Source organism: Vipera berus, assembly GCF_964194415.1.
Source record: "Vipera berus genome assembly, chromosome: 2".
Taxonomy (NCBI): Eukaryota; Metazoa; Chordata; class Lepidosauria; order Squamata; family Viperidae; genus Vipera; species Vipera berus.
In genome coordinates this window covers 8,200,327-8,210,595 of record NC_138203.1, presented here as the reverse complement: position 1 = coordinate 8,210,595, position 10,269 = coordinate 8,200,327, and positions in this window count along the sequence as shown.

The following is a 10,269-nucleotide window of genomic DNA, read 5'->3' as shown; positions in this document are numbered from 1 at the left end:
TAAACAAAGCCCACCTCATGACAGCAACAGCACAATCAAGATCCTTCTGTCATCTTCCTTCCACCCTCCGTCTTTGGTGTCATCAAAATCTCATTTCACACAGCCCCGTTTCTTCATTTAACCTAGTTTGTTTCTTACCCTTTTTCCTAACCAAACATCAGCTAGGGAAAAAAAGGAATGAACTGTTATTGTGCAATTCTCATAACATCACCTTTGCGGAGGTTTTAAACCTTGTGTTTGGATCACTCCTTTCCTGCAAGACTGGGTGCCAATTAGAGTTGTATTTTTGTGGAATTCAAACTCATCCCGGGGGTTTCCCTTTGTTGCAAGCTGTGACTTACACATTTATTATGAGGTTAAATTAATAATGGCTGAAGTTGCATTAATTATGTGGCTTGAAATGCTAAAAAAATGCTAGGCTTATGAGAAGGTATGCCAGGGGTCTTCAAACGTGGCCGTTTTATGACTTGTGGACTTCAACTCCCAGAATTCCTCAGCCAGCATGCCTGGCTGAGGAATTCTGGGAGTTGAAGTCCACAAGTCATAAAAGGGCCACGTTTGAAGACCCCTGAGTTATGCCACGAATCAGAGAAATGATGGTTGCGAGATTTATAAATAATACCTTATAATTATCAACAGAAAGTGCAGTATTGACATTTATCTGCCTATTGCAATAGACAGGGACTATCCTACATTCTTGGTTTATTCCCTGTTTCTATCAGAGCAAGGAAGAAAACTACAGATTGTCCCTGACTTATGTCACCAATTAGCACCAAAGTCAGCCTGGTCATAAAGCGAGCCTTCACATGCCCAATTTTATGATCATTTTTACCACAGTTGTTAACTGAATCATACGGTTGTTAAGTGAATTTGGCTTCCCCAATTGACTTAGGCCTGGTATTCTTCAATATCTTCATAAATGACTGAAATGAGGGAATTAAAGGGGAACTCACCAAATTTGCAGATGACACTAAGCTGGAAGGAATTGCCAACACCCCAGAAGACAAGCTCAGGATCCAAAAAGATGCTGACAGACTTGAACAATGGGCCCTATCCAACAACATAAGCATTTAATGTGGAGAAAAGAGGGACTTTGGAGTCTTAGTGGACAATCACTTAAACATGAGCCAGCAGTGTGCAGCAGCAGCCAAAAAAGCTAATACAATCCTTTGTTGTATAAACTGAGGCATAGAATCAAAACCCTAACCCTAACCGCTTTATAAAGCCTTAATAAGGCCACACCTGGAACACCGCATCCAGTATTACAAAAAAGATGTTGAGACTTTGAAAAAAAGTGCAGAGAAGAGCAACTAAGATGATTAAAGACCTGGAGACAAAAACGTATGAAGAATGGTTTCAGGAATTGGGTATGACCAGTCTAGAGAAAAGAAGGACTAGGGGGGACATGATAGAAGTGTTCCAGTATTTGAGGGGCTGCCACAAAAAAGAGGGGGTCAACCTATTCACCAAAGCACCTGAAGGCAGGACAAGAAACAACAGATAGAAACTAATCAAGGAGAGAAGCAACCTGGAATTAAGGAGAAACTTCCCAACAGTGAGAACAATTAATCAGTGGAAAAGCTTCCTTCCAGATGTTGTGGGTGCTCCAACCCTGGAGGTCTTCAAGAAGAGACTGGACAGCCACTGGTTTGAAATGGTATAGGGTCTCCAGCTTGAGCAGGGGGTTGGAATAGAAGATCTCCAAGGTCCCTTCCAACTCTTATCTGTAAGAACTCTGTGGCTGGCTGGGAAGCTGAAAAGATAATTCTGGAACAAGATGGTTATCAGCCACTTTACAAAACCAGGTAAAGGTAAAGGTTGCCCCGCACATATGTGCTAGTCGTTTCCGACTCTAGGGGCCGGTGCTCATCTCCGTTTCAAAGCCGAAGAGCCAGCACTTGTCTGAGGACGTCTCCGTGGTCATGTGGCCGGCATGACTAGATGCCAAAGGCGCACGGAACACTGTTACCTTCCCACCGGAGCGGTCCCTGTTTTTCTACTTGCATTTTTACATGCTTTCGAACTGCTAGGTTGGCAGAAGCTGGGGCTTGTAACAGGCGCTCACTCTGTTATGGGGCACTCGGGATTCGACCTGCCAAACTGCCGACCTTCTGATCGACAAGCTCAGCGTCCTAACCCACTGAGCCACCGCGTCCCCTTTACAAAACCAGAAGCTGGGCTAAACTTGTAGGACGTGAGCTTTCGAGTATTGGTGATAGGTGTGGGAAAGAGCACTTAAGAGATCCCCTTCAGCTCTGGGTCACTAATCCTAACAGCTAGCTCTGATTAATTTCCAAGGGTTATGAGTTATCTCTTTTCCCAAAAAGGAATTTCAGCAATGTGCAGGACTGCCATAGGTAGGAAAAACACTTCGGTGACTTTGGGCCAATCACCAGAGAGAAGATAAGAACGATTGAAGTTAAGCTCTACGAGTACCCTTGAGTTTGTTTGTTTTTTCAAGGTTAGAATTTGGAAATCTGAAACTCAAAAGCTTCTGGTCTTTGGAAAGTGGCTTCCTTCATCCGCCTACTGGGCTATGAATGCAGCATGATTCCTTAACCAGCGATTCTTATCTTCTCGGCTATCGGCATAACTCCCTTTCTGAAGGTTTTCCCGAAAGTGAGGCTTAAGCAGCAGATCCAGGAAATAAGGAGAATCAACAACAAAGCTTAGTCAGGACACCAAGAATTCCACCAGACCATTTCCCCCCTCCTTAATGGATCATGTTACAGGTCCAGTAAATGTATCACGGTCCAGATCGCAATTCTGTCTAATCTGGAAGGGTTCTGCTCTACATAGGGGCTAGTCCTCGACTTACGACCACAATTGAGCCCAAAGTTTCCACTGCTAAGAGAGACAGCCGTGGAGTGAGTTTTGTGCCCCAGTTTACGATCTTTCTTGCCATGGTTGTTAAGTGAAGCACTGCAGTTGTTAAGCTAGTTACACGGTTGTGAAGTGAATCTGGCTTCTCCATGGACTTTATATATATATGAGCTTCTTGCCTCAATCGTAAGTGATAATCTGATGCAGCCTAACTCCATTTAACAGAATAAAAGAATAACAGAGTTGGAAGAGATTTTGGAGGTAGAATAGAATAGAATAGAATAGAATAGAATAGAATAGAATAGAATAGAATAGAATAGAATAGAATAGAATAGAATAGAATACAGGGAGTGAAGAATTATTAGGCAAATGAGTATTTTGACCACATCATCCTCTTTATGCATGTTGTCTTACTCCAAGCTGTATAGGCTCGAAAGCCTACTACCAAGTAAGCATATTAGGTGATGTGCATCTCTGTAATGAGAAGGGGTGTGGTCTAATGACATCAACACCCTGTATCAGGTGTGCATAATTATTAGGCAACTTCCTTTCCTTTGGCAAAATGGGTCAAAAGAAGGACTTGACAGGCTCAGAAAAGTCAAAAATAGTGAGATATCTTGCAGAGGGATGCAGCACTCTTAAAATTGCAAAGCTTCTGAAGCGTGATCATCGAACAATCAAGCGTTTCATTCAAAATAGTCAACAGGGTCGCAAGAAGCGTGTGGAGAAACCAAGGCTGCCCATGAACTGAGAAAAGTCAAGCGTGCAGCTGCCAAGATGCCACTTGCCACCAGTTTGGCCATATTTCAGAGCTGCAACATCACTGGAGTGCCCAAAAGCACAAGGTGTGCAATACTCAGAGACATGGCCAAGGTAAGAAAGGCTGAAAGACGACCACCACTGAACAAGACACACAAGCTGAAACGTCAAGACTGGGCCAAGAAATATCTCAAGACTGATTTTTCTAAGGTTTTATGGACTGATGAAATGAGAGTGAGTCTTGATGGGCCAGATGGATGGGCCCGTGGCTGGATTGGTAAAGGGCAGAGAGCTCCAGTCCGACTCAGACGCCAGCAAGGTGGAGGTGGAGTACTGGTTTGGGCTGGTATCATCAAAGATGAGCTTGTGGGGCCTTTTCGGGTTGAGGATGGAGTCAAGCTCAACTCCCAGTCCTACTGCCAGTTTCTGGAAGACACCTTCTTCAAGCAGTGGTACAGGAAGAAGTCTGCATCCTTCAAGAAAAACATGATTTTCATGCAGGACAATGCTCCATCACACGCGTCCAAGTACTCCACAGCGTGGCTGGCAAGAAAGGGTATAAAAGAAGGAAATCTAATGACATGGCCTCCTTGTTCACCTGATCTGAACCCCATTGAGAACCTGTGGTCCATCATCAAATGTGAGATTTACAAGGAGGGAAAACAGTACACCTCTCTGAACAGTGTCTGGGAGGCTGTGGTTGCTGCTGCACGCAATGTTGATGGTGAACAGATCAAAACACTGACAGAATCCATGGATGGCAGGCTTTTGAGTGTCCTTGCAAAGAAAGGTGGCTATATTGGTCACTGATTTGTTTTTGTTAAGTTTTTGAATGACAGAAATGTATATTTGTGAATGTTGAGATGTTATATTGGTTTCACTGGTAAAAATAAATAATTGAAATGGGTATATATTTGTTTTTTGTTAAGTTGCCTAATAATTATGTACAGTAATAGTCACCTGCACACACAGATATCCCCCTAAAATAGCTATAACTAAAAACAAACTAAAAACTACTTCTAAAAATATTCAGCTTTGATATTAATGAGTTTTTTGGGTTCATTGAGAACATGGTTGTTGTTCAATAATAAAATTAATCCTCAAAAATACAACTTGCCTAATAATTCTGCACTCCCTGTAGAATAGAATAGAATAGAATAGAATAGAATAGAATAGAATAGAATAGAATAGAATAGAATAGAATATGGAAATTAGAATAGAATAGAATAGGAGTAGAGTAGAGTAGAGTAGAGTAGAGTAGAATAGGAAATTAGAATAGAATAGAATAGGAAATGAAAATTAGAATAGAATAGAATAGAATAGAATAGAATAGAATAGAATAGAATAGAATAGAATAGAATAGGAATAGAATAGAATAGAATAGAATAGAATAGAATAGAATAAGAATAGAGTAGAGTAGAGTAGAGTAGAGTAGAGTAGAGTAGAGTAGAGTAGAGTAGAGTAGAGTAGAATAGAATAGAATAGAAGAATAGAATATGGAAATTAGAATAGAATAGAATAGAAGTAGAGTAGAGTAGAGTAGAGTAGAGTAGAGTAGAGTAGAGTAGAGTAGAATAGGAAATTAGAATAGAATAGAATAGGAAATGAAAATTAGAATAGAATAGAATAGAATAGAATAGAATAGAATAGAATAGAATAGAATAGAATAAGAATAGAGTAGAGTAGAGTAGAGTAGAGTAGAATAGAATAGAATAGAATATGGAAATTAGAATAGAATAGAATAGAATAGAAGTAGAGTAGAGTAGAGTAGAGTAGAGTAGAGTAGAGTAGAATAGGAAATTAGAATAGAATAGGAAATGAAAATTAGAATAGAATAGAATAGAATAGAATAAGAATAGAGTAGAGTAGAGTAGAGTAGAGTAGAGTAGAGTAGAGTAGAGTAGAGTAGAATAGAATAGAATAGAATAGAATAGAATAGAATAGAATAGAATAGAATAGAATATGGAAATTACAATAGAATAGAATAGGAGTAGAGTAGAGTAGAGTAGAGTAGAGTAGAGTAGAGTAGAGTAGAGTAGAGTAGAGTAGAATAGGAAATTAGAATAGAATAGAATAGGAAATGAAAATTAGAATAGAATAGAATAGAATAGAATAGAATAAGAATAGAGTAGAGTAGAGTAGAGTAGAGTAGAGTAGAGTAGAGTAGAGTAGAGTAGAGTAGAATAGAATAGAATAGAATAGAATAGAATATGGAAATTAGAATAGAATAGAATAGAAGTAGAGTAGAGTAGAGTAGAGTAGAGTAGAGTAGAGTAGAGTAGAGTAGAATAGGAAATTAGAATAGAATAGGAAATGAAAATTAGAATAGAATAGAATAGAATAGAATAAGAATAGAGTAGAGTAGAGTAGAGTAGAGTAGAGTAGAATAGAATAGAATAGAATAGAATAGAATAGAATAGAATAGAATAGAATAGAATAGAATAGAATAACAGAGTTGGAAGGAACTTGGAGGTCATCTAGTCCAACCCCCTGCTCAAGCAGGAGACCCCTAAACCATTTCAGATAAATGACTGTCCAATCTCTTCTTAAAAATCTCCACCGATGGAGCACTCACAATTTCTGGAGGCAAGTCATTCCACTGATTGACAGAATAATAATAATAAAATTGGAAGGGACCTCGGAGGTCTTCTAGTCCAACCCCCTGCTCAAGCAAGAGATCCTACACCATTTCAGACAAACGTTATCCAATCCCTTCTTAAAAACCTCCCTTGTTAAGGGAGGTTGCTAGAGGTTCAAAAGGATCATGTTCTCCCTTATCATTTCTTCACTATCATCTACCGGTAGAAAAAAATATACCTCACCTGTAGAGGATTGTTTAACTACGAAGATATGGATGTTTGGCCAAGAAGTCAAGATGGTGGCTGGGCTGATTGTGATTATCATAGCTACCATCTGGAATCTAGGTTGTGCTAAGGAATCTTTTTTTTTAAAGTGATAATATAGAACAATCGGAACACTAAAGAAAATTATTTTTTTCCTGAGCACATGGTTGTTATCAACCACAAATTGCCGAGTAGATAAGAGAAACATCTCTCGCTGAGAAACAGTTTTCAATTTCTGGGAAGTCTCACTCGCTAATTTACTGGAGTTATTTAAAAGCATCAAGAAATCTATCTTCAGAGACATGTTTCCAGTACAAGGTCTTTTAATTTCTAAAAGCTTTTGACTCCAGCTCTCACCAAAGTTCTTGAATAGGTTTAATAGTTATGGAAGAAATGAACAATTTTAGCTGGAGGAATGGACCCCAAATGCACTTTTTAAAAAATTCTTTAGAGATACAGTATCTGTGCTATCTTCTAGATTCAGCTGATGGAAAGTTTTAAGTTGGATAAGAAAAAATATGAATCTGAAAAGCGATCCTATTATTACTAAACTTTTTATTGAATACGGAAACAGAAGATGAACAATTTAAATTTTGTATGATAAAATGGGCAAAACATTCCAGATATAATATACAGTTGAATAGAATAGAATAGAATAGAACAGAACAGAACAGAACAGAACAGAACAGAACAGAACAGAACAGAATAGAATAGAATAGAATAGAATAGAATAGAATAGAATAGAATAGAATAATAATAATAGAATAGAATAGAATAGAATAGAATAGAATAGAATAGAATAGAATAGAATATATGGAATAGAATAGAATAGAATAGAATAGAATAGAATAGAATAGAATAGAATAGGATAGGATAGGATAGAACAGAATAGAATAGAATAGAATAGAATAGAATAGAATAGAATAGAATAGAATAGAATAGAATAGAATAGAATAGAATAGAATAATAATAATAGAATAGAATAGAATAGAATAGAATAGAATAGAATAGAATAGAATAGAATAGAATAGAATAATAATAATAGAATAGAATAGAATAGAATAGAATAGAATAGAATAGAATAGAATAGAATAGAATAGAAAATATGGAATAGAATAGAATAGAATAGAATAGAATAGAATAGAATAGAATAGAATAGAATAGAATAGAATAGAATAGAATAGAAAATATGGAATAGAATAGAATAGAATAGAATAGAATAGAATAGAATAGAATAGAATAGGATAGGATAGGATAGGATAGGATAGGATAGGATAGGATAGGGAAGGATAGGATAGGATAGGAAGGATAGGATGGGATGGGATGGGATGGGATGGGATGGGATGGAATCAGAGTTGGAAGGGACCTTGGAGGTCATCTAGTCCAACCCCGTGCTCAGGCAGGAAACCTTATACCATTCCAGACAAATGGCTGTCCAGTCTCTTCTTAAAAACCTCCAGTGTTGGAGCATTCACCACCTCTGGAGGCAGGTTGTTCCACTGGATAATTGTTCTAACTGTCAGGAAGTTTCTCCTTAGTTCTAGGTTGCTTCTCTCCTTGATTAGTTCCCATCCGTTGCTTCTTGTCCTGCCTTCAGGTGCTTTGGAGAATAGCTTGGCTCCCTCTTCTTTGTGGCAGCCCCTGAGATACTGGAACACGGCTATCATGTCAACCCTAGTCTTCCTCTTCATTAAACTTCATTTTATCTAGGAGATTTTTAAAAATACTAACAACTGAACCTAGGACAGAATGCTGCAGGCTAACCTTTGTGTAGATGTAGATATTTTCAAGGGACGTGGTGGCTCAGTGGGTTAGGACGCTGAGCTTGTCGATCAGAAGGTCGGCAGTTTGGCGGGTCGAATCCCGAGTGCTGCGTAGCAGAGTGAGCGCCTGTTACTTGTCCCAGCTTCTGCCAACCTAGCAGTTCGAAAGCACATAAAAATGCAAGTAGAAAAATAGGGACCACTCCGGTAGGAAGGCAACAGCGTTCCGTGCGCCTTTGGCGTCTAGTCATGCCGGCCACATGACCACGGAAACGTCCTCGGACAAGCGCTGGCTCTTCGGCTTTGAAACGGAGATGAGCACCGGCCCCTAGAGTCGGAAACGACTAGCACGCATGTGCGGGGGAACCTTTACCTTTTTAGATATTTTCAGGATTCTGTCTCAGGTGCAGTTGTTCAGGGAGATGTGTGAACTCAGCTACTGTGGCTTCTTGAACCAACCTTGGTTTAAAACCAGAACTTCAAAATTCTCTAGCCTCTGTGGGGTCAGGAGGAAAGAGGCAAATTGCCTTCCTCGGAGTAGCTTTCAAGTAAACGGGATAGGAACTGCGGTTTCTGCTTCTCCATTCTCCACATTTGGTTGAGATCACCCAAATGTGTTTCAGCCGGTGCTAGCCGGTCCTTTCCATCTAGGTTTACTTGTATTTTGCAGATTTGATTGTATGGAGGAAACTATAGGAACAGCCCCAATGAGTAATGGATGGACAATACAAGCTAAGCAAAACTTGTGCAACCCCACAACTTCAGGGTGCTAGAACGGATGACTCATGGTGTGGTGGTTTTCCTGTTTGTTACTTAGTCAGCACAACACCTTGTGTTGTGTCACGCTCTAATCTGAGCGAGAGTTGAACGAGTCCAAGCCCAGGAAGAGAAGGCTCACAGATGTTCAGCTGGTGCTGAGTCAGACCTAAATGGTAGGGTTCCTTCAAGGCAGACTCCTAAAAAGCCGATGTAACATGTAGTTTTCCCCGTCTTTGATTCATATGTAAACCTTTAGCTGCTCTCTCAGCCTTTTAGCCAATGACTAATGTTGTAGGACAGTTGAGTTTTGGAGTGTCCAAAGGTGGAATCAAGGGGATGAGCGGGGCCAGTCAGTCCAAATTGACTTCCTTTTAATGTGCATCATAAAATATGATGGGCATGGTTGCCATCTTGACTTCATCCCTTCTGTGATGTCTACAGAGATCTGCCGATCCTCTCCAAATGATGTTCTCCAAAAAAATACAATTGATTTAAAGCAAGCTGTCCAGCCTTGGCCGCTTTAAGAACTGGGAACTTCAACTCCCAGAATTCCCCAGCCAGCATGCTCTGGCTGGGGAATTCTGGGAGTTGAAGTCCACAAGACCAAGTTAAAGTCCGCACATCTTAAATTGGACACCCTTGGTTTACAGAATTATGGACCAGGTGGACATGGTGAAGCGGTGGAAGTGTGTCACTTGCCTGAAGACATTGTAGTACATGCAACATGACATCAGGCACCCAGGGCCTCAAACAAGCTACATCGTCACTTAATAAGATGGTGGCCACCAGGATCAAAAGAGGCTTTGGGAAGTTCTCCTCCACAGAAGAACTTACTGCTGATTTTGCACTAAATTTCTTAGTGGTGGTGCGCTGGTTGTTTGAGAGAATTGGAAGTGGAAATATTAATAAGCTCCAGATTTTTTTTTGGGGGGGGCTTCCTAGCCATTATAGAGATCAGTGTGGGGCACAGCTTGACATGTTTAACACTAGGATGGTTGTTCACCTTAATTTACTTTGCTGTTGGGGTTTGATTCAGCTTTGCATTATCTGGATTTTACATACAGGTAAGCCTTGACATACGGCCACATCTGGGCCCAAAATTTCCATTGCTAAGCAAATATAAACACCAATACAGTGAATTATTTAAAAAATGCACAATAAAAATCATGTCTATAGAGATTCTATTTATTTATTTATTTTATTTTAATTCCATTTATATCCCGCCCTTCTCCGAAGACTCAGGGCGGCTTACAAGCTTAGCAGTAGCCTTCATTCTATGTATATACCTGCTTATTATTTATTTATTTATTTATTTATTTATT